At 43.7% G+C, this 26,067-nt stretch overlaps 3 pseudogenes; 1 reads left to right on the top strand and 2 right to left on the bottom strand.

Moving 5' to 3' along the window:
• Positions 1–1,813: 1,813 nt before the first annotated feature.
• Positions 1,814–5,891, top strand: LOC136507228 (protein FAR1-RELATED SEQUENCE 5-like; annotated as a pseudogene).
• A 766-nt stretch (positions 5,892–6,657) lies between these two features.
• On the bottom strand, positions 6,658–8,852 carry LOC136509618 (uncharacterized; annotated as a pseudogene).
• Positions 8,853–24,099: 15,247 nt separating this feature from the next.
• LOC136506482 (E3 ubiquitin-protein ligase PUB23-like) lies at positions 24,100–25,617 on the bottom strand (annotated as a pseudogene).
• Between the last annotated feature and the right edge of the window lie 450 nt (positions 25,618–26,067).

Genomic DNA, 26,067 nt, shown 5'->3' with positions numbered 1-26,067 from the left:
AATTTTATCAATGGGCCGACGTGACTCAGTTCACGATGACCTTTGGCCTTGTGGGGATCCGGACTCCCTTCAATCCAAAGAAGTCTTGGTTGGTCAGTCTCTGGTCAATGTAAATTCTTCGTATCCACCCCACGATATTTTGTAATTCGGGGAAGTAATATGTCCGAATTTGTTATTTCTTCGTTATCTGTCCCCTGAATTTCCAGAGTGTCGATCCGTTTCCGTTCCTGATTTCAATTTTACATCCCCGGCGAAGTCTATCTTTTTGCCTTCTTGGGCTATATATACGGGCCATGGCTCTGGATCGAAAAACCACCCACTTCGTTTCAAACTTCCTACATCCTTAGTATAGTTTATGCTTTTTTCGTAGGCTTGAGATCATGGAGAACAGCAATAGATCTATTGAGGAGGCTCTTGATGGATCTGCATCATCGCGCCAGCGCATCCATCGTCAAGAGGGTGCACCTCGTGATAATCCTATCATTTCAGAGCAGAGGGCTGACTCTGCTCAGCCTTTGGGGTCATCCTCAGCACCAATTTGTCACTAGTTTCCCCGCTATCTGAGGACACCGACTTGACCGCTTCCATTTACCGGACCGGCGATAAACTTGTCGACTGCCTTGATATAGCAGAGTCGGCTCTAGCCATAGTTTAGGGCCGATCACCCCCTGAGGCTAACTCGGTGCGGGAGAGGCTGGCCAAGGCTAAAGTTAGAATCACTGGTAAGACATTTACCATAATTTTCTATTTCTTCTTAACTTTTGCCTCCAATACCCTGATCACCTCTTCCTTAAATCCTTTAGATCTATCAGCTCAGCTGGAAAGCCTCCGTTTAGCTGTGGACCATGCGATGGGATTCGTCAAGGCCAGGGACGCCGTTCCAGTAGTTCACTTGTACGACATCCCAAACCACGTCAGAGAAGTTGCTCTTCATGGCGTTCGTTATGGCGCTGCCATGGCGCTGGCTGCTGCACAAGTTCACTCCAGCCACGATCTTCAGCTTCTTCCCCATGGAGCTCTAGCCACCGGATACCCAAAGTCTAAACATGAATCCTACTTGATCATGATTCATTACAATCTTCGGTATAAAAGAAAACATTCCTAATTTAAGATAACTTGGACTCTAATCTTTCCCCTTTTGTAGAGTCCATCATGTTTCGTCCTAGCGCCGATCATAGCCTTTGTCATTATCTGCCAGTGCTGCCTGAAGAAAGCCAATTCTGGTGCTGCATTCGAATCAACTAATTCTGATCTGCACGCAATTGCTTCCTTGATGACATGATCTTAGGAGCTTTTAAGTCTCTGTGAGACTCCTTCCAAATTTTGGTGTAAACAGCTGCGATCATAGTTTTTATTTATAACTCTCACCAAATGTTTTATAAAGGAAAGTTTTCTAATCTGTTGTCATAGTTTATATATTAATACTTCACCATGACATGAATAGATAATTATTTCCACTGTAATTCTGATCACATATTTATATTCCGCTGTTATATTAAATTGTTCATAACTCTGATAATATGATTACATTCTACTGTTATAATAATAAATGTTATACTCTGATGTACATGTAAAGTGATGTAAGAAATGGTTAAGAATGATGTAAGCTTTATTCTCTCATTTGTGATCCTGATGGAAAAATGTGGATTTTCAGGTTCTCCCTTGGAGTGTGCCCGACGGAACCGAGTAATTTAGTGTTCTCCTTTGGGTGCTTTGTGTCTAATGGAAGACGAGCACTCCTGGGAGGCATTAGATTAGGCGGTTCTGCCACAAATTTTAATTTGTTTAATGTTGTTGATGGATACAGGAGGAAATGCCGGATCTTGAGTCTTTACTAGAGTACAATGAAATTGTTAGGAAGATGCTTACTAATGAAGAAGAAGGATTTCAGTTCTATAACAACTATGGTTTTGAGAAAGGATTTAGTGTGAGGAGAAGCTATTGTGAGTGGGACAATGGCCACAATGAGATGACTCTTTGGAAGTTCATTTGCAGTCGTCAAGGTTTCCGTGAAGAGAAGCAGTTGAAGAGGGCGATTAAGAAGTGGAAGCCGCGGAATATTACCCGTGTTGGATGCCTTGCTAAATTTGTGATTGCACGAGATCAGATCACAGGGCAGTGGTATGTGAAGGATTTCATCGATGAACACAACCATCTGATGGCGCCAGCAGAGCTTACTTGTTTGCTACATTCACATAGAAGAATCAGCGATGAGCAGAAAGCTGAGATTGTGGAGATGGAGAGTTCTGGGATCCACAAACACAAGATAATGGATATTTTGGAAATGTAGTATGGTGGGTATGATAAGGTTAGGTGTACAAGGGACTTGTATAATTTTTGCCATCGCTATAAGGTGGAGACAATTGCTGCCAGTGATGCTCAAACAATCATCAGTTACCTGACGGAACTTCAGCGCAGAGATCCTGATTTCTTTTTCAAGTACATAGTTGATGAGGAAGGACACCTGAAGGGACTATTCTGGTGTAATAGTCAATGTCTGCTTGATTATGAAGCATTTGGTGATGTCGTTGTATTTGATAGCACCTAGAAAACTAATCGGTACAACCTACCCCTTGTTCCTTTTGTTGGGGTGAATCACCATCAAAGCACAGTTATTTTTGGATGTGGAATTATTTCTCATGAGAATATTGAGTCATATGTGTGGTTGCTGAGTACATTTTCTGAGGCCATGATTCAGAAGCATCTGGTCTCTGTGATCACTGATGGAGACCTTGCTATGCAGAGAGCAATCAGGCTGTTGTGGCCGAATTCATCGCATAGGCTCTGCATATGGCATATTGAGCAGAGCATTGTGCGTAATCTTAAGGATGATGTTGTCAAGGATGAATTCAGGAGTTTCTTTTATGATTGTTGGTCCATAGAAGAGACTGAGAGAAAATGGCAGGAATTTTTGAATAAGCATAAGGTTACAAATAAGGAGTCATGGTTGTATCAGATGTATGATATGAGAGAAATCTGGTGTTCGTCGTATCATGCTGGTAAATGCTACTTAGGACTGAGGAGCAAACAATGGAGTGAGAGCCTAAACTCTAGGCTTCATATGCATCTAGATCGTAAAATGACACAGCTTGACATGGTAAAGCACTTGGAGCACTGCCTTTCAGGGCTGCGCATAAATGAGGCAAAGTTGGACACTGATGCATTGCAATCTGAGGCATGCACAGAACCAGATGCTTCAATTATTGAGATAGAAGCTGTGAAATCGTTCACTCCAACAGTTTTCGCCATGATGTAGTTCAGCATAAAGGCAGCCAAGAAGTGTTTTTTGATTAACATTCTAGATGGCGATAATATGAGTGAGTATATTGTTGGCAGGAAGGATAAAGGAGACATGATGTACTATGTCAAATGTCAATTTTGTGACGAAGGCAATCTGAAGGGAATTTCTTGTTCTTGTGGTAAGTTACAATCGATTGGAACCCCCTGCTCACACATCTTCTTTTGTATTGGGCGATCTGGATGAAGACAAGCTTCCAGACTATTGTGTTTTGAAAAGGTAGACAATGGGGGCGAAGAGTGCATTTCCTCCGAAAAGGAAGAGCACCATGTATGACTATTCGAAAAGCCTACAGAGGTACCGTGAGCTACGCAATATCAGTCACGCTACAGCCTTCGCAGCATCTCATTCACTTGAGTCATATGAGCGGCTGAAACACGTTCTGCAGGATGAAGCTGCTATGAACCTGCCAAATGGAGGAGATAACAGAGGCAAGAGGTATGGTCCGGTGCTACCACAAGCCCTGGATGTTGATTCTGTAGCGTTCAGTAATGTGTTGGATCCCTTGCATGTGCTTGGAAGAGGGGCCCCGAAGAAAAATTTGAAGTCAATTTCAAATACGAAGAAATCTAAGGTCAAATGTAGCCTGTGTAAGGATGAGGGTCACAATCGGCGAACATGCTCCATGAGAAAAGAGGTAGTTCATCTAAGTTGAAAACAGGCCGTCTGCTAGGCATGTGTAGTTATGACTGATGTTTGTCCTCTTCATTTGTAGGAATCAAAGCTCCCTAAAGATGTGCTTGATATATGATTTGCCAATGATGAGTTTGTTGTTGCCTATTGTTTATAGGTATGCTGGTGAACAACTTATGATTTTCCATCATCTTTGCAAATTGACATGCTGCTATTTTACACAACTGAAAACTGATAGCTTAATTCGTAGTGCCTGCCTGATGTTCGGATATATGTAGAGATGTGCTTTGTAGTAGCCTGTGTTATGTCATGGTGGCATGGTGAGGTAGCGGTTTCTCATTTGTTTGGAACTTTAGATCTGTAATTTTGGAGTGGTAGTTGTGTTGTTTGTGTAGTGGAGATTTGCAGTAGAGGTTTCCTGATCTCTCAGTAGAATTTGTGGCTGCATTATCTTAAATTTGAAGTAAAATTTGAGCTGTTCTGACAATTCAGTACTTTGGTGCAATTGCTATGAATTCCTCTGCTGCTTGTATTGGTTGCTGTCTGAAAAAAAATACCCTGAACACTTATGGGCTCCATTTTGGTTGAGTTGTATCTGAAATCCTCATAATTATTATATGTTTACAGAAGTTTGAATTGCTTTGATTCCATTTTGGTTGAGTTGTGGGATTTATTTTATTTGATTATAGCTTAACTCACCACCATAGATGATAAATGAGATGAATGCTTCTTTTTTAATTACTTGTTACAAAGAGAACTTTGTAAGCTTGATTCATCATTCATATATTGAATTCCAAATTGATTCTTGTTGTCTGATGGCTTCCACGCACCAATCTTAAGCTTTATCCTGATTGTATAATTGAAAAAATGGAAGTTTTTCTCGATTGCACAATGACTGACTGACTACCATATTGCAGGCTTGGGATGATTGAGAAGGCAAGGACGCACTTCACACTGGCTGGAAGTGTAAACCAGTCTGATCCTGTTGAGTGGCAGAAGCTGCATGAGGTGGAAACCCATCAAGGGAGATGCATGGATGCAAGGAAAATTGGAGATTGGAAGAGTGCACTCAGGGAAGCCAATGCAGCCATTGCCATTGGAGCGGACTCCTCTCAATTGGTAACCCTTCATTTGAAAATATGTTGTCTTTTCCTGGTAATCGAGTCATTCACAAGGGAACCGTACTTTGCACTGCAGCTTCTTGCCTTGAGGTCGGAAGCACTGCTTCGGTTGCACAAATTAGAGGAAGCTGATTCGACTATTGCAAGCATATTGAAATTGGATAATGCATCATTGCCTTCAATGCCAATCAAAGTCTCAGGCATGTCAGCTGATTCTTATGTCCATATTGTCTAAGCCTAGGTCAACATGGCATTTGGAAGGTACAAATACCGAGCCTTGAGAATCATGATCTGTTGCCTTCTTTCCTTGGTTCTAGTGACACAATGACTGAAACCTGTTTGTGCAGGTTTGATTCAGCTGTTGCATTGGCTGAGAAGGCTAAGCTTATTGATCGTGTGAACTCAGAGGTTGAACTGATCCTAGTTTCCATTGTAGAGAGGGACAGGATAGATGAATCGTGTTATTGGTATGGTATGTAGAGAGACAAAAGAGGGAGGTGGCTGGTGTGGTTCATGTCATTTGCATATAGTATATGCCTTTCTGGTGGTCTGTGGCGCTGATATATATACCAATAACACGATTCATCTATCCTGTCCCTCTCTACAATAAAAGATATCTCGATTCTTTCCCGTTTTTCTGCCTCAGATCTCCTTGTGGAGATGTTGATCCTTGTTGGTTTTCCATACTTGCAAATAAGCTACCATTCGGATCACACAGCACAGCAGCAGGTGAGGTGAGGTCCATACTCCATACATCATCAGCTTCACGCCTCTCTACATGTTCATTCCACAATTAGGCTTCTGCTGATGCTGCTGTCACCTGTACTGTAAGCCTGTAGCTGAGCATGATGCATGTCTGCATGTGGCATGAGAGCCCGGTCATGTGTTGATGTGGGGATGGATGAAGAAGCATGGAGTGTGCTGGGCCCTGTGCCCCTGTGCCGTGTGTGCGTTTGCTTTGTCTACCTGTGATTCGTCCAACGCTGCCTGGCTGCCATCAGCTAAGCTAGGAACAGTAGGCGCTTGCCACTGTTCCCAGTGAGGTTTGCAGTGGCAGGAGGACAGGGCTTTTGAGCTTGTGATTGTTGGCTATCTATGGATTGCAACTGCGAGGGGGCAATGATTTGGGCCCCAGTCAGTCCATCTGATCCTGAGCCCTCCCTCCTGAATGCAGCAGCTTCTTTTTGCCTGAATGTGCATAGCAAGTTGGTTGGTTGGTTGGTTGGTGCTGTTGATTGCATGGGTTGGGTTGGGCAGGAGCAGCACTTTGATACTCCCTCCGTCCGGGAAAGAATGCAATTCTAACACAGTGTCATGGTTTTGTTTCTTAAGTTCGATCAATTATAGATAAAAAGTATTAATATTTATAATATCAAATAAATATCATTAGATTAATTACAAAATGATGTATTAGTAATGGCATGGACTGCCGCCTGCCGGTGGACCGTTGCCGGCAGCTGCCTCTCACTCCACGAGCACCACTGGCCATGTGCTTGATCTGAAAATGTCACTCATCGTCATTCTGCCAGCTACAGAGCAACACATAACCATGACAGAATAGCACCAAGCTGTAGCATTGCACAGCTCATTAGCTTCCTCAAGATTGTAACATACGCAGAGTTCTAACACACGCATCTTAAATTAATATATAATCAAACTTCCAACCTAACTTTAAAAAAAGATGTAACACACTGAGTCTAACTTCGAACCAAAACATAATGCAACCTAAAAAGACGAAGCGCAGAGGAGCTGTCGCCTTGTTCTTCTTCCTCTGTATGGACATCACGTTTCTTCATGGCATGGGACTGTCACCTTGTTCTTCTTTGTCACAATAGCCTTGTTCTTCTTCCTCATTGTAGTATGTTTCCATGTCCGACATGTCCTGCATTAAGTTCATGTCATGTTATACATATATGGTTGTATGAAGTAGTTTTTTTTTTGTGAAGAGGAACCAATACTCACGCCATGCAAATCGTCATTACATCCTTTCACTAGGTACAGATGACAAATTTTAGTCCCCTCTTTTTCATGAGCAAGCACCAATTCATTTACCTCTTCTTGTCTGTCAATCTGTACTAACCCAGTTGATGGTTGACTCCCAAGAGCAGGATTGAGGTAGTACAACTGTCCGTCTCCTCTGTATCCAAAAGGTTTTAAAGCCCCCAATATCATGACAAACTTAACAGTAGTGGCTAGTTTTGTAATTGTAAACTGGCCTTCAGATCCGAATAAAGTTCCTTCACTGAGTGAAGGATAAATCGCATTACAACATCCTGCACGTATAGATTAGACGAATAAGGAAAATTTGGCCACACGGAGTTCTTACACGGAAACTATACGAAAATTTCATATACCGGGCCACACTCATTGTCCAGTAATATATGCATGTATTTCCGTGGTATGTAGATCCCATCTTGTACCTGAAAGTGCAAAGATTCGAGGCGTTCAAATGGCTATCTATATAATCCAAAATATGAAATACTAGCGTACTGTAGTTACCTCTACATTCATGTTGGCACGGACCTCCTCTTCTTGGATCAAGGACCGGCCCTCCTCTTGTTCGATCAAGGACTGAATCATTGACTTCAATTTTGAGCGCGCATTATCCAACTCCTTATCCATTTGTTCCCCTGCCTGCTTAATCATGGAGTCAACGTTGGCTCGCTCTTTCTTTATGTTGGCATCATTTTCTTCAAGGACCTTTGATAAGGATTGATTTAAGACGGCGCGTTCCTGCTTCATCTTCTCGGCAAAGGCAGCACGTTGATCATGTAACGCTTGCTTCAGCAGGCAACCCAGTGCGACCTCCATTCTCACAACAACGTCATTCTGCTCAATGGTTGACCCTTCGTCCAGCAGTTTTCGCTAAGAAATTATGTACCGCTCATTTTGTTGTCGCACTTGTTTTGTTCTGATGTCAGCGTCGGAACGATCAAGCTGTAACTTCAATTTCATATCCTCGAAGTCCACCTTTAGTTTGCTAGCCATCTTGTCCCACTCCTTGAGGTGGTTTGTAAGATCCATGGTACCAGAAGTTTGACGTAGCAGTTTCGTAAATCATAAACAAATAAAAATGGCTAGTTTTGAGCAGTGAATCATTGACAGTAGTAGAGAATAAAAATAATACACTATTTCTATAAAATATATTGCTCAACATAATGTATCAGACAATAAATTGCATCTATAGCTGCACAAAAAGTATGATGTTGGAAAAAAATGGTAGCTATAAGCCTCTAACCCATATAAGCTATCAGTAATTGTGTACACAAAGAGGAATACAGCATTAACAGACTGTTCCAGTTCATTCAAATTCACTATGCATCTCTGTCATGTTTATTCAGCATTATATTGAGCAGATTCAGAATTTTGTTATGCTATTGGCAGAGGCAGACAACAATTACTAATCAAATATCAGGTGCAGCGTATACAAGGTTACTAAAATTATGAGACAGGTGAAAGCATTATTTTTGACGAAACAGGTAAAATCTTGGTCTAGAAATCAAAATAGATCTCGTCCTATGAGGATTCCATCTCTGCATGTATACATACAACAGTTTCCCTACATATGAAATATTCCAAAATGAATTCACTGAATGTCTGAATCACTAATACCTCAGTACCTCACCGATGAGACAGGAGAGTGAGAGCTGGCCGTCTGGGACTGGCCGCTGCCCGCTGGGCGGCTGCCTGTGGCCGCCGGACGCCGCCCAAATGAGGAGACGCACAGGCCGTCAGGCCGGACTCCAAAGGGCTGAGGCTGGGGCGCACCGGCGTGGAGCAAGCGGGCAGCTGGCTGGCGGAGGGCGTGACACGAGGACAGGGACGGGGGCGCGGGGCGACTCGCGAGGACGGCTGCCGCTCGAGACAGGGACGGGACGCGAGCGCGGAGTCGAGTCGGGAGGCGAAGCCGGAAGGTCCGAAGGGGTCGTACATGGAATTAGTGAGAATGGGCTCTGTTGCTCGCTTAGTGGACCGGTGGAACATTGGGCCTTATTGGGCTGGTAAGCTGAGAAGTGGGAAGAAGCGAGAAATGGCCCAGGTCGCGAATCAGTCGTCTTCAACCTATCCTACACATCTACGGTGAACTTTCTAAAAAAAAATCAATCTATGGTGAAAACAAAAAAAAAATCCTTGGATCCGTCCCTGCACCCGACTGAAAAATCCGACTTGCAGTCCAGCACTGACTTAAACCCTAATCCACCCCAAACCAAAATCTAGAACCTGAATGCACTCTAAAAACTCGACCTTTTCACATGGAAATCAAGTATCACGATCCATACCTTCTGGAGGGCTGTGTGAGCTCGCCACGGGTGACCTGATCCGGGGCTGTGTGACCTCGCCGGGTGCGACCTCGATCGGGCCACAGAAATGGAGGGGATGCAGCGGCGGTTATGAGATGCGATTTGCTGGCAACTTTAAATAATGGCATGTTCAGCCCCAAATCGACATCTCATTTAGCCAGGGCGTTTCTAGGACACCATTCAACACTAGTCTCATTCAGCTAATAAGCAGAAAAAGATAGGCAAGAACAGCATGCTGTGTAGAATCACTAAGAAAAGAAAAAAAATGCAGAATGAATACTGAACAACCAAGGCTGGCAACTTTTTCATCAAAGTACTGTAGACGAAGTGTCACGGGCTGTTTTTTCAGTTCCAGAAAACTTAGATAATGCATAGTACTGGTCATTTAGACATTTCTAAATGGCAGCAGCACCATCTCAACTTCTAATGTCAGCACTTCAGAAGATGAGTTCTTACAATGAAGTTGGAACCTTACTGTGGAGATTTGAGTTTCCTAGATCTGAGTGAATGAAGTATTTCTGTAAGCATCTCAACAACATGAAGGCCTCCACTAGGAAATTTAAAGAAGAGCAAGCCACTTCTTGATAGCTTAACCAGTGAGAGATTTGAAGCCCTGTCAACATTGTCATTCATCTTGGACTGGGGTGAGCTTGAGTTTATAATTCCTCCTACCATGGCGCCAAGAAGTGCACAAGATCAGAAAATAACATACGGAAAGCCTTTCTGTATCTATAATAGCTATAAGTAACTAAGCATAAGGATACAATCAGATGATGAGCCTTCAATGCTGCATTCATTATTAATATTTCTTATTCACATCATTTGATGCAGTTGACAGGGGTACCAGGGTTCATACTGAAAAAGTGCAGGGAGGGACCAAGAAGCAGGTAATTTCCATACCCAATATCCAGTTCCTATTTTTGTGCAAGTTGCCTGTGCATTGTTAGCAACTTATCATCGACCAACCGGTTGCTGTAGAAATATATGCATTTAATAAACTCAACTGTGAGTTTTGTAAACGCTATAAAAGACTTATCGAGCAACCACAAGGATGCTATTAAGTCTATGGGATTTGGGGGCTGCTTCGTATGCCAGGGACGTGTCTCAGAAGACAAATGATTGAAAAAATTGCAAACAGATACCAAATCAGCAACCAATACTTCTTTATATGTGGTCAGAATGTTCCTATTTATCTAGAGGATGTCAGGGAAATAATGGGACTCCGGATTGAAGGCATAGATGTTTTTAAACATGTAAACCAAGAGGAGGTCAAAGATGAAGATAAAAAAGTGGACATTGAATTGATGAAGAGGTATGAAGATGCAGACCACCTTCTCACGATAAGCAAGTTGAAACAAATGATGATGAAATCAGGCACTCCGGATGATGACTTCAAAAGACTATTTGTCTTGATCACAATTGGTGCCATTCTAGCACCAACTGTGAAGCCCTATGTTAAAGCTAGTTATCTACCCGTGGCTAGAAAAGTATCAGACATTCCAAAATTCAATTGGGGCCAATTCACTCTGACTCATTTATTAACCTCATGTTATAATTACATAGTTAAGAAATGAGTCAACATACAGGGCAATTTGACTTTGCTGTAGGTCATTTCTATAAGCTATAGCACCTATAAACAATGTTTACTTTTGGTCTTATGTATTTTTTGCATTGTGTTCATAGTTTTGGTGCCGGGAGCGCGTCATTGCGTACACCAAGTACGGGATCAATTACGAGACAATCCAACCACCACTGATGGCGAGGTGGACTGAAGACAATGCTGGTCTTTGATGGCATGCTTTTAATTAGGCCGCCTAGATGGAGGAACTGTAAGTTTCGAAACATACCATCAATATGTTGTTGTTCATACGCATACATCCTAACTATCTTATTAATTGTTTCCAGCTTATGACGCGCACTACTGGTCAGACCACCCTGCAGCAGACCACCTAGCCAAAAAATATAAAAACAGAAACATCAATGTCAGAACAAGCGCGAATACGCGAGGAGGGTCTAAGCAACAAACAAGTATGTACGACATCTATTTATGTGCACAACCTCGTTTGTGTGCCTAATTCATTCTTTTCTATTTATGTAGAAGCAATTCCTTGAAGAATGGGCGAATGACAGCCAAACGGACATTGCACTAGCAATGGAAAAAAACTATGGATATAGACCACAAATATGATAGGAAAATATTATCACAAAACAAGGAGTTAGCTAAGATTATAAAGGAGAAAAGGCTGGACAAAAGACTAGAAGCTAGGGTGAGCTAGATAGAAGACGATACTGTAGAAATGAAAATGGATATCAAGGTAACCAGCGTGAGTACTCATTTTCGGTTCCCATACGTGCTTCATTGTCTAACACAATTTCTCAAAAAAACAAAAAATGCAACAGGTACAACAACAAATCCTACAGCTACTGCAAAGTATTGTTGACCCATCTACGACAACATCTGCACAAGGTCAGCCGTCTATGGCTACATCTTCGCAAGTTCGGTTATCTATGCCTACATCTGCACAAGTTCGGGTATGCAAATGTGGCTTCAGTTCCTTTGTCTAATGTTGGATTTGATATTTCAGAATTTAACCAAAAATACCAACTACAGGAATCACCACAGATACTAGTCAAGAAGTCAGCACCATGTGGCCCACTGCATTTCTCCCATGCACTGGCGAGAATCAATGCTGAAGCACACACTGAAACAAAAGTTAAGATGGAAAAGAACACGCAGCAACAAAACAGCCCCTCTACACAGCACCAAGGCGACGCCTCTACACGCATCACACCAAGGAAGCCAATTGTCGACAACGATTACAAAGTGAGTCCAATAGACACAGAAGCTGGATCCTTCGTAGTAATGAGTTACGACCATGCTAAGGTTGTACAAATAGGTGACCATGTTCTTACAACCAAACAGCTACACCCTAATTTCATAGATGGCTTTATAGTAGATGAGGTAAACTAATTTCAGATCCTTTTGTCCATAATAACATGCAAACACCTACTATGTACTAATAACTCCACCCTTTGCAGGTCATAAATGCCTATGTTGATTTTAGCAACGTGGAAACTGAAGAGGTATCATTCATAACAACTTTCCAAGCCTGGAAGTTGGCTACAAATAATCTAGGTGACCAACGCCTAACATTTAAGAAGTTAATTGCCGACAAATGTGTTCGAAGGCATTTGGTATGTAATACTGATTTTGTTTGGACACTTTTACTTGACATTTGCATTCAGGATAATATCCGTATTTATTTTTCAAAGTTTTATCAATTAGGACAGTTTACTATATTTCTGGTAATCTCTATTGCAATTATTGTTTTCAGGTTTTTGTGCCTGTGCATATAAACAAACCACTGGACTCTCCTAGTGCTAAATTTATATAGAAAGAGGTATAGTTACTTAACTCATCAGCCTCAACCCGAGATGAAAACCAAGAGAAGGCATTGGTAAGTACAACGTAACACGTACCACCTATTCAATTATAATTACAGTTCGATCAAATTTAACATCTATCTCACCATCCACTAGGTGGAAACCATACAAGAAAGCATTGATTCTTTGGGCAACGATGGTTTGGTTAACTTGTGCGTCTAGAAAATAATTCCTTATCATAATATACTGCAACAAACAGACGGGTACTCCTTTTCCCTTTTCTACATTAATGTTCTACTTCAATTACTAATTCTTATGTTCGTTGCAGACATTCATGCGGGGCGTTCATAATATTTTATATGCTGGCATGGGATGGAGAAGAAATGGCCAATCATTTCACAAACGTGAGTCTTACAATCCTTGTTAATTCCAAATATCTACAGAATTATTCAATAATTGTTATATGACAGTGCACTATTTTCACTTGTATAGACACAAATGTAAGGATTTAAACGGAGAATATGCACGAGGTTGCTCCTTTCTGATCGCAACATGAGACGGCAACAATCATACCAAAATGCTATCACGGTCTGAACTTTTAATTCATATTAAAAATGATCCAATTGCATCAACTTATACCAGACTATACAAAATATGCTAGGTCTAACATTTTTCGTGATGATTCTTAGGAGGAAGAGTACTATGCAAACAATCCGGATGAACAACGCCAGCACGAATAGGCTGAAAATTCAAGCAATGTTTAAATAATAGAGACTAAAACTCCAAACCCTGAGGCCAGCACAAAAGAAGGGAAAGGAACCAAAGGAGGAAAAGGAATGAAAGGAACAGGATCTGAAAAAGGAACAGGAGCTCAAAATAGGAAAAGAGGACGACCGCCAATCAAATTAGTTGTCAATACTCCTCCTACTGTCGTAGATGAATTTAGTACCGAATCTATCGCTAAACGGGTTCAAAGGGCCAAGCGTCCAGGAAACAACAGACCAGCCCTTTTCGGCCTTTTTAGAACTAATGTGCTATCTAATTAGTAAGCTATATTTGATCTTTAGTTTGTCCAGATGGCTAGAACGATGTGTGTTCAGACCTAAATGATGTGCTAAACTAAATTCATGTGTGTTCAGGCGCAAATACTTAGTCAAACATTTCCTTCAGCAATTCATGTGTGAAACTACTAGCGAGTAAAGAGTTCAAACTTACATTGTGTTTAGTTGTCTGATAATTTTTTTCTCCAGCAGTTGTCTGGTAAAATAACATGCTAGTTTGGATACCCTAAAGCTTCCCAAGTCTGATGGACCTGTGGACATGAAATAATTTGGATGTCACCTCTAACAAATCAAGCAGATAACATTTTCTATGAATTTTACTGATATTATTAAGGAAACAATCACTGAGACATTAACCAAACATGCACAATTAAAGAAGAAACTAATCGTCTCCTGTATCTTTCTGAAAAAAATCTAAACTTGAAATGTGTCCCTCATACAAACATACATATGATACATGTCTAACTGGAAGTCTGGAATGTGTCCCTCATACAAGCATGCAATACTACTAACAGGAGAATAACAACAGCTAGGCTTCATAGTAAAACTAGTCTTCTAAATGAAGTACTAAATCAGTAAATGCCATATAGTCTTCTACATCATCAATTTTTGCTTCAACTCCTGAGACAAGTGCTCCAGTTGACCCAAATTTGATCTACTGGCTATGTTCCATACTTGTGAATATGGTGTGCATTCCCTATCAGTAGTTGGTCCTCAAAATACCACCATGCCAGAAGGATGTCGTACATATAACACAGGCATTTGCTCTTGAGGTCCTCAGACCCTCCGGTCTTCACTCTTTTGATGCACAGGCTCTAGGGCCTTTCTTTCCGCCATACCTCTGCATTGGAATCGCAAGCAGAGTTTTGTAATCGACGCATGAATGCATGATGACCAAATTGCAAATGCAGGTCAACACTTTACAATTTTCAGTCAATTCTAGGGAGAATGTATTGTCAATGGACATGATGTAGTACCAATGTGGAGCATACAGTATTAAAGGGACACTAACCAATCTGAGTATTTGATGGGATCTGGAACTTGTTTCATTCAAAGCAGTTTCTCCAATCTGCCTTTGAGCTGGAGCACGAAAACAATTGAATCAGATAATGTGGAGAAAACACAGGCACCTCTTTCGTTTGGAGCAAGTTCAGTTCCACACCTTCACATACAAGAAAAATATCCCTAAGATGACCATAATCCCTCAAAGTTTCCTCGGTGAGTCTTTCTACAGTAGTCCCTTTCTATTTGACATAACCGCATGAATAGTATTGTAAATAGGAGCATGAAAAACTATAACAAATTATGGTGAGTTCAAGTAAAGAAGAATAAAGTACCTCTGGATCATCAAGTAGTCTAAGAGGTGTTGGGTCATGGCTTAGAAGGTCCCTCACAGCTTCATTGTATATCTCTATGGCCAAAAATTTCAAAATGAACTCTCTTTCAGGATGTTGCAGCATGGAGAAGAGGTTCAAATGCAAAGAAACACTAGTAAATTCACAATAGCGTTCTAGAAAATATAAAAATGAAAAACATGAAGATACTTTATATATGTAGTCATGGATGTCAAGCATACTATACTCTGTTATTCTTGTCATTGTATAAGTCTTTCCACTGCTTGTTTGCCCATAGGCAAATATGCTTACTGCCAAGAAGAAGAAATGAATGCCAAAACATGTGTTAGCTCACATCGGTTCATCAGTGAAAATGAAAGTGGCAGAACAAAGTTGTTTCTCTTGTGCATACAGTTAATTCCGCTGACAACTGAAAGAGCAACTTCTTTTGCTCCTTCCTCGTAGACTTGCCGTGTAGAGCAACTGGGGCCAAACACCCTATCTGATGGGGACAAAAAACAAGCACAAATGAGCAAACAACAGCCAGTAAAATGTCTAAAGAACACCTCCTCCTTTTTGTTTCAAAAAAAACACCAACAATTTAGTGAACACCACTACAACTGGTAAGTTAAGGTATACTGAATTTTGCAACAAAAAATGAACTGAGCTCTGCTGCTGCTACTCACCGTAGGTGTAGGTGGTGGGGAACTAATAAATTCTAATGGAGTGATAAAAAGCTCTAAGCCTAGAACAATACGAAGTAGTACCAATGAAGACAAGGAATGCCCATGATTGTTTTCCAGCAGCCAAATAAGTAGGATAAACAAATACATAAAGAGAACGATGATTTCAAATGCGATGCACAGACCATGAGACAAATTTAGCCGGTTGGTTAGTGAAGAGTGAACTAATTAATCACCAATGCGATGCACAGACCATGCGATGCAAGTAGAATCTGAAAAGGGATCGCAGCAAGCACTGAACTTCAGTAGGGATTCTACTGCTGACCTGAGATGCATGAATCAGATAAATGAACAATAGATCAAGAAACACTGAAACTAACAGCTGACACATGGTGCACCAAACTTCAGTAGGGATTCTACAGCGCGCTAATCCTAGGCCAAAACTGATTTCCATCTCCCACTAGCATTTGAGCAAATAGGTGGAGCGCATGCTATTGCATACCTTGGAGCATGGGAGCAGCACCACGAAGGCAGCCCCACCGCCTGGCATGGCCTAGCGAGCGCCAGTAACAGCAGGGGCGGGGCACGAAGCACTACCCGACGTCGTCTACAGCGCCACCGGCCGTGTCCTCCTCTCCCTGCTCGGCCTTGACCCTAGCCTGCGCTGTCGGAGTAGGTGCACCGCAGGGCATGCCAAACGCAGGTGGCAGCAGGCAGCACGCCGTCCTCCTCCACTGGTGACAATCCCCGCTATGGCTGCTGCGGGCGGGCTGGCGGCGCAGGGCGAGGTGGGCGCGGAGCACAAGAAGGGGAGCGGCACGCGGAGCGGGAGTCGGGGACGGCGATGCCGCCGCCAGCTTCGCCACCTCGGACCACTACGTCCGCGAGCGCACCTCGCCGCCCGCACCCTTTGGCAGAGGGGATGGCCGCCGCCGCCGCCAACGGGAGCACGGACGCCGTTGCCAACGGGAGCACGGGCGCCGCCGGGCCCGATCTCACCACGTCCAACGCCTTTGCCGGATGTACGCGGTGATGTCGTTCGCAGGGGACTGGTGAGGACGAATTGCGTGCCCTGGCTGCCGCAGCCCTGCCCTCGTGCTCTGCCGCAACACGAAGTCTCGGTGAGGAGGAAGAACAGAGACGAGAGAGTGGCGTGTTCTGAACCTGAGAAATACATTAGACAAACTATACTAATTCGAGCGTCCCTATACTACTCAAACATTATATTTTATTATAAATTTACCATTCTACCCTTAATTATATAAAAGAAATTCGAAAAAAGAATTATCGCACCATTTTTTAAGGTGCTGATCCACTAATTTTAGTATGCACTTGGAGCATATGGTCCCACCATTTAGTACGCACTTGGTGCCTTCTCGGTGTCTCTCCAATTGGTTCTTCTCGGTTCTTCTGCTTTTTTGGCCGTCGGATCGCTCCTCGTGAGCCGTCTATTTTCTGACAACCATTGTAAAAATTCTCATTTCTTTTAGCACTTAGCTATAGGGTTGTGAAGGGTTGTTCAGCATATGAGTGCACGACTTGACAAAAGTAGCAGTTGATGCATAGGAGCTTACACGTCTAACGAGGGTACACATTGTTTGCTGCATTTTTTTCCTGCATATTGGGCACACAGGACCTTATATCGAGTAATGTTGGGTAGCGGGCATCCATCAGCCCGGACGCTGCTCGCCCTACTCCGTTCTACGTGCTTCGGTGCTTCATGGCTTCTAAAAAAAACAGCGCCACTTGTCTTCTCCATCGCAGGAGCCGCCCGCCGTGGCCTTCTCCAGCATGGCGGCGGCACACCTGGCCCTTCCCGCGCTGCTCTACACGCCCGCGCTGCGTCACCATCCAGCGCCGCGCCCCATCCATCTCGCCCGTCGCGGAAGGGGAGGCAGGGGAGGCCTCCGCCTACTCCCCCATCCACCTCGCGCCGTCGGTAGGAAGGGGAGGCCTGCGCCACTGCAGTTCCCTGCCAGGTTGGTCATGGTTGCCGGTAACGCTGTGTTTCAAGTGTTTCAGATGTTTTCAGACATGTTTTCAGACATGTTGCAAGCCTATATTTCAAGTGTTTTAGTTGTTTCAGATGTATGTTTGAAGTGTTTCATACGGATGTTGCAAAAGTAGATCGGGATGTTGTATATGTTGCAATGGTTGTACACGTATGTTGCAAGAGTCTGTTCCCAATGTTTCATTTGTTTTTTAGACGTATGTTGCAAGTGTGTTTATCAGGATGTTACATGTGTTTCGCACATATGTTGCAGTGTTTTATCTAGATGTTGCGTATGTTTGCAATGGTTTTCAAATATTTTTCAGGTGTTTTTTCAAGTGTTTCAGACGCATGTTTTAAGTGCTTCATCTGTCATCTTTTGTATGTTGCAAGTGCTGCATCTGAATATTTTAAAATTAGATCAGGGTGTTACACATGGGATGCATGTGGAAAACAAAAGGGGGCGTGAGCGGGCCCCGTGCATAGTTTGTCGGCGCGGGCCCGGTGGGGTGCTCGCTGACAAGTTCGATGCTATGGTGCTCGCTCGTTTGCAGCCTCGAGCACCGTCCGACGCTAGCGCCCCACGGATTGCCCGGGCGCTAGCAAGTCCGAAATTAAAATGCATGTTTGCTCAAGGGCACAGCAAATTAATTACTAGTACTACTTTCAATATCCTAGCTAGTACTCTTGGTCCTCTGCGCCCATGCATGCAATTCCATCTGAACGCTGTGAAGGGAAGAAAACGTGTTGCATGGGGAGCCGTATAACCCCTTCCGATCGATCCCTTCATGTATGCGATATGACAATGTGAATATGGTCGGCACTTGGTCAATTTCGCGTCCATCTTCTCGATCTGAACAACGCTCATCGCGCTCTAGTTTCTTCCCATCACCCTACCGGTCTCTTCTCGTTCACACAAACCTTTCCGCCGTTCAATTTTGCATCCATTTTTTTATTTAGAACAACTTTTGCATCCATAATAGCTCAATGTATTCTCCAGCGTTGGTTAGCCCTGTGTTCTGAACTATAGAAGACATTATAGTTTCCTCAAGAGTGGTTCAATGAAATAATAATGCGAACGCTTTAAATGATTGTTGGGGCTAATGGTGGATCATCAAGGCACCGGCTAATTATAGTATACTATATATATATATATATATATATATATATATATATATATATATATATATATATATATATATATATATATATATATATATATATGCCGTGCGTTGCACCGGGGTCCTAATTTTTTGAATTAAACATCACTAACTGGACACGTACACATGAGCTCCAAGGACTTTGTATTGGACGCAGACACGTGGATCCGATCTTCGCATCGTAACTGGGTAGGACGCGGCATGTGAGCTCCGAGTGTATTACGATTCGTATCGGACGCGGATGTGCCCGTGCGTTGCAATGGTAAAAAATAATACCACTAAGTGTGAATGACTCGGTCACATACCTGCGCTATTGCGTCAGCGTGCTCGTCCTATCCATGCACCACTCGAACAATGTTTTTCCATTGAAAAACCTTAACACAGAGATTATCTGTAAACACATGCCTGGCTTGGTAAGAATTTTAATACAATACACACGACGTCCAGTAGGATAGCAGGGTACAAGGCGAGGAGGCTTGGCAGTGGCACGGGTGCGGGACTTCGTCGGACTTCTAGTGCAGTTCGACTTGGGACTTCTGACGCAAAACATGGCTCGTAGACCGGGTGTTATACAAATAGACGTGATTTGGTATCACCGGGTAGATGATTACTTTAAAGTCTTTTTAGGTGTAGAGATAGAGATAGAGACTAGAAACATACCTCACATGTTGATGCTTGGATGGCAAATGAATTTTAGTGGATGATGGGTATACTGACATAGACATTTGGAGATAGAATTCTTGTGGATACACAGATACTAATGGAAGACAAAATCTTGTTCTAATAAAATTTAATAAGAAAACAAAGAGGTGGTTGTGTGCAAACCGTGTGTGTACTGTTTACGTACGTACCAACCACGTGTGGCCTCGCATGCATGTTTTCCAGCCGCCATAGTAGGAGCAGCGTTCATGCGTGCATGTTCTATCTATTCTACGGAGACTCTGTAGTCAAGTCTCTTATCTTAGTCTAGAATACACATGTACGCATGTAATACTATAATAGTACTAATAAAGTCCAACTTTGCTTTGTACACACTGAATTAATTGGTGGCTTGCCAGAGAAGAGGGATTATAGAATTATTACTAGTATTGACGAAGGAGGAAGAGTACGTGTGCCCTATCATCGGATGTAGCGTCGCTCTTCTGCCTCCTTGCCTCCGGCCTGCTCGAGATTGATGAGTCGATCGAGGCATGCATGGAAGTCCTCCAAAATTGAAGTCTGAAGACATGTATTGACCGCAAGTGCTCAAGCATGCAAATGGTCTACTCCGTAGGTATAGGTTATTAGTTGTAGTTGGCAACCTCGCTTGCTAGCTAGTTCAAGGCTTCAAGCTATTGAATTCGTATAATGTGAAACATTGGACGTACGATCCAGCATATCTAGTCGGAGTGACGACGATCTATGCATGTGTGTGCAAGGGGATGACTTCAAAACTAGCATAAAGTACTCTAAGCTTAGTCGTCTGCAGTGTTCTTACAAAGCAAATTTCCTTTGATGCACGTGTCCTAAAACTTTAAGCGTCGGATGACTCAGAGATACTCCCTCCATACTCAAAAATGAAGTCATTTTGGACAGCGACACGGTCTCCAAAGCATAACTTTGACTACTTATTTTTATAAAGATATTTATCAAAAAGTGATATATGTAAATTTTTTGTGAAAGTATTTTTCAAGACAAATCTATACATATGGTTTTCACATTTCCAAACTCAACAACTTAAAATTATTCATAATTTATATTCCCAATGTTTGACCCAAGCCTTGTCCAAAACGACTTTATTTTTTAGTACGGAGGGAGTATTATTCACAGCAATGCTATTTCTTAGGGAGTGGCTAGCGTCCGGACACTAGTCGCCGTCCCGATGCCCGCGCCGCTGCCCCCGTCCTGCACCTGCCCGCACATGTCTCGCCTGTTACTCCCACCTGCAAGCACGTGGGGCCCGCGCCATGCTAGTGGGGACCGCCTCCACCTGCGCTCGCTTTTCGTACCTGACACCAAGGCGAGACAGCAGAAAGGCGAGGAGGGAGATGCAACACCTGATCTAGTTTTGAAATACCCAGATGCAACAATTGCAACATACAGCTCAAAATAAATGAAACATTTGAAACATGCATCTGAAACATATGCAAAAACACCTGAAAAACACTTAAAACCATTGTAAACATACGCAACATCCAGATAAAACACTTGCATCATATGTGTGAAAACATAACATCTAGATAAACACACTTGCAACATACGTCGGAAAAAAATCAATGAAACGTTGAGAACAGGAGCTTGCAACATACGTGTACAACCATTGCAACATATACAACATCTCGATCTACTTTTGCAACATCCGGTACGAAACACTTGCAATATGTCTCTGAAACATCTGAAACAATTGAAATATACTCTTGCAACATATGCTTGCGAAGCAACATCTCCTTGTTGCGCCATGTGGAGAGCGAAGCTGACGTTGTGTGGTGTTCACAGTAGTGCCGTGTGGAGAGAGAAGCTGACGGCGGCGTCCAGCGCCGCGTGCTCCGAGAAGGCGTGGTGGCCGCACTTGTATGCGACCACCCACATGATGTTGAGCGTGCATCCCTGCGCCGCCTAGTAGAGCGGCCACGACACCAGGCGGAGCACGCCGCCGGCGAGGAGTGACCGGATCGCCACCAGCGCCACGTAGAGAAGCGCGGCGACGGCGGAGAGATCGCGTAGGAGGTAGGACAAGGACCTGAGCGCGGAGCACAAGAAGCAGTGCGGCAGGATGACTCGCCTGATGTCAGCGCTCAGAGATGGCAGGCGAGCGGATAAGAGCGATGAAGAGAAACTAGTGGATAGGAATGAGTGGATGAGCATTTTTTTAGAAACGAAAGAGCGTGGGTTGTTGGGCTCGCGTGCGGGCCACCAACGGAGCGTCCGGCGGACAGACGCACGCTTCAGAGAATTACCGTATTTCTTAGCTCTATCTGTTGGTTGATTAGGACCATTGGGCTTTGGGATCACCTAATAAAAAGAATGCAATTATGGTTCTAACTTTAGTCAAACTATATAAAGTAGGATCAAGTTTATGAAAAAATATTAAACTTCATGACACCAGTTAGGTGTATTATAAAAATATTCTGCAACTAAATTAAATGACACTTATTTGGTATATAAATACTGATATGTTTTGTATAAATTTAGTTAAACTCAAGACAATTTGACTCGGTACTTTTCAAAAATTGCATTCTTTTTCGAATGGAGGGGGAATAAGTAGAATAATTGATTTGGTCATTTTTTGTCTTATCTTATTGGAGGATCTTTTTGAGTCTCCAAGTTAATTCACATAAATTATACTTAAAAAAGATAAATCTTAGAAATTCTCAAGAAATATAATTATGGATGTATATAATTTTCTAAAAAGCTACCTAACTCTGTCTTTAAAGAAAAAAAGTTTTTTTGGTTAGTCGTTATAAAGGAAAAACTTTTGGTCTCGCCATCATCTCACAAGACGCGATGTAGTTTATTCTGACAAACCCGTGGAAAAGGTGGATAGGAAGCATATGTTTGGCCACTGAAGTGATTTTCTTATTAAAAGCATTTGTTTTGGCTCATGCTAATACTCCCTCTAGTTAAATAATTGTTGTTGTTTTCGGTAATGAATATAGTCTCCAAAACATAGCTTGGACTATGATTTTATTATTATTGTTTGTAAAAACCAATAAATACATAATTTTATTAACTACCTTTTCAGACTAATTTGCACATATCTTCACTCTAAATAAGTACTTTAAGAATCATTGATAGCCAAGTTCTAAGACCTTGGCCTTGTCCAAACGACAAGCATTATGTAACTCGAGGAGCAATTTTTCAAGGGAGGAGCAAGAACAAGACATATACAAACTGAGTGTAGATCGGTTGGTTAGATCACATTTCTTGTAGTACTAGGGTCTAGGTCCTTGAGACTTGGCATGTGTGTTCGTATTTCCTGAATTTATTCTAAGATATAATGACTATTTTTTATATGTAGGTGACGTGTATGTCGAAGATGAGACATTTATGGTGACTTTGCTGATCTCGAGTCTCTCATAGAGGCAAGGGAGACAAATGCAGTGTTGACCGGAAAACAACCATTTTTTGTAAAGTTAAAATTTGACACATAAGAGTATTATTAATAGACGATTTGTGCTCACACCGCATATGTCATTGACACATAAGTTAAAATATATATTGTTGAATTTTGTATATGATAATTTTTGTATATGATATAGTTTTGCTACTATATCATATACAAAAAATCAACAATATATATTTTTACTAAAATATTTCTAAACTAATCTATACATGTTGCCTTTGTGTCTTCAAACTAATATCTTCAGAAGTCATTGATAGTCAAAGTTCCAAAGTTTGATTTCATGTGGATGTTTGTCCATCCATAACGTGTGGATGTGTTGCAAGAGCTGTACAGTCGTTGTAGACTTGTAGGACTACATGATATTGGTTCTTCAGTTCAGTCTTTGATATGGCACGTTCCTATCTGTCTTTTCTCTGCAAGAGCACAGTTCAGCCCAATTCTCGGTTCTTCAGTTCAGCTTGGGAGATAGAGTACAGCAAAGATGTGTGATTGCTCAGAAGATCAGGTGTGCTATGTTGGCTAGCCTGTATATCTCTCTTTTTTTCTTCATTCCTTTCGAAACTTCAACTTTGTAAAGGTTCTCGACAGGTACTATACCTTCTAGCTCTATCGAGAAAGAAAGAAGAAAATGATCTCCTCTCAATAAAGATATACTCCCTCTGTGCTCTAAAAAAAATTAATAAATCTCGTTTTACGGAAGTCAACAATCTTAAGTTTACTAAATTTGTAAAATATATTATCAATATTTAAAATGCTAAATAGATTTATTATGAAAATACATCTCATCATTAATTTATGATCTTATTATGCATCGTAAAAAATTATAATTTTTTATATATTTGGTCAAATTAAGAATCTTGACTTACGAAGAAATCGAGATTACATTGCTTTTGTAGCTAGAGGGAGTACTAATAATAAAAAAACATGAAATTTCTGTACATACATTTCTTGGTGATGGATCGATTGACTACCATTATTTGCTGGCAGCATAATCTTGAGTTCTTGACTGACGAATAAGACTAAATGAGCTAGTTAGTACGTACATGAATTAACCATATGTCGGTCTGCAAGAATAGCAATGCCGAAAGAAAGTCTCTGTCTTGCACCATCCTCCATGCATCGCATACCATTACTGGCGGCAACGACTAGAGGTACCTGGAGAGCAAGTAGGCGCTGACGCAGGGCGACCCGCTCCAGACGCCGGAGTGCAGCCTGAGCACGGCGCGGGCCGCCTCCTTGACGGCGGCGTCGCAGTCGGCCTGCAGCACGCAGCAGAGCTTCCCGACGGCGCCGACGCGCGCCATCTCCCGCAGCCACCTCGGGGGAGGCCGCCCGGCCGCCCACGGCGGCCAGCACGCGCACGGCGCAGGCGTCGGCGGCCGCGGACACGTGCAGTAGCCGCCGCGCCACCACGGCGACGCCCGCCGGGTGCGCCGCCACGGCCGCGCGCCCGTCCGCGCACGCGCACAGCTCCGCCAGCAGCGCCATGGCCAGCTCCGTCACCCTCCTACTGACGCCAGCCCGCGTGGGCGGGCGCGGGCGAGGACGGCGGCGCGTCGAGCTCCAGCTGGATTGCCTCGTGCGCGGCGCCGGCGTCCACGACCAGCGCGCGGTTCCGGCCCAGCGGGCACGCGTGCAGGAGCACCCGCAGCGCGGACCGCATCGCGCCGGGGGACACCCTGTCGCGCACCACCGCCGTGACGGCGCGGACGAGCGCCGGCTGCAGCCGCTCCAGCACCGCGGAGCCGGCCGCCTCCGTCACGGAATCCAGCAGCCGGACCGCGCTCGCCCTCGCCGTGTCGGTGTCGCCGCCGCCGGTGCCGGCAGGTTGCTCGAGGGCCATCAGCACGTCCGTCACCGCGTCGAGGAGGTCATGCACGTGGCTATCGGCGACGACCAGCGGCCGGAGCTCGTTGCCGGAGACGGCGAGCGCGCGGACGAGATCAAGTCCGGCCTCGATGGTGCGCGTGATCTCTAAGCTGCTCCTCCCCTGGTGTCCGGGATCGGCGATCTTGATGACCTCGCTGGCGCTCGACACTGTGAGGCGGAGCACGCGCTGGAGCACACCGGCGTCCACCATGTGCCGCTGCGCCGCGTCGCTCTCGGACGCAACCTCCGCGGCCTCGCGGAGCACGTCGACGGGCGGAGAAGCAGCCGTGCACAGCAGCTTCTTGACGACGAATTCGGCGGCGGCGACCTCCGGCTGCCGCTGCTCTACTGCGTCGTCCACCAGCAGCTTAGCCTCACCCGCCTCCGGCGCCGGCGCCGGCGTGGAGGTGGAGGAAGGCAGGTGCCAGGACTGGATGATCCTCCGGAGCGTGTGGTTCGGGGTGAGTTCGGCGAGGGCGAGCGGCTGGCCGGTGACCGGGCAGGTGGCGTGGCCGGCGGCGAGCCAGCGCTCGATGGCGCCGCGGTCGTAGGTGATGCCGGTGGGCGCCGTGACGGGGTCCTGCATGGGCTGCAGCGAGATGGGGCACATCAGGTGGTGACGCATGCCGGTCAAGTCCTCCATTGTTTGTCACCTGGAATGGGAACGTGACTTGTACTAACTGAAACGCATATAGGAGCTCGATCGAGGCCCAATGCTGCTTGCTCTCTCTATATATAGGTGGAGGGGGTACATTAGTGATGGTGATGCATATCAGGTTTTGGGTTTTGACCGTTATGAAAACAAGAACAGGGGTAGCCCTGCCGCAACATTTTCAGTCAAACGATTTTGAATGATTGAACTGTGCATGGGAAAATAATACGGATAGCCTGCCGAAATAGTTGTAGTCAAGTGAGCTTTCGTGAAAACGATTTTCCATCGGCTTCACATTGGAAACACAGAAACAAATTTAACAGGCTGGACAAAAGTATTTGTTCAAATTCCTTTAACAAGAGATTTGTTCAATTGACTTTCTTGGGCGCCACACACCGGACGGATCCTAGTACATTTTTCGATTTCACAAGGATTACAGAAATCAACCAATCCAAACGGCTGATATTCTGATGTAGATT

The sequence above is a fragment of the Miscanthus floridulus genome, chromosome 15 (assembly GCF_019320115.1).
Source record: "Miscanthus floridulus cultivar M001 chromosome 15, ASM1932011v1, whole genome shotgun sequence".
In the NCBI taxonomy this organism is placed as follows: domain Eukaryota; kingdom Viridiplantae; phylum Streptophyta; class Magnoliopsida; order Poales; family Poaceae; genus Miscanthus; species Miscanthus floridulus.
The sequence above is the reverse complement of the archived record's forward strand: the minus strand, read 5'-3'. Positions and strand labels throughout refer to the sequence as shown.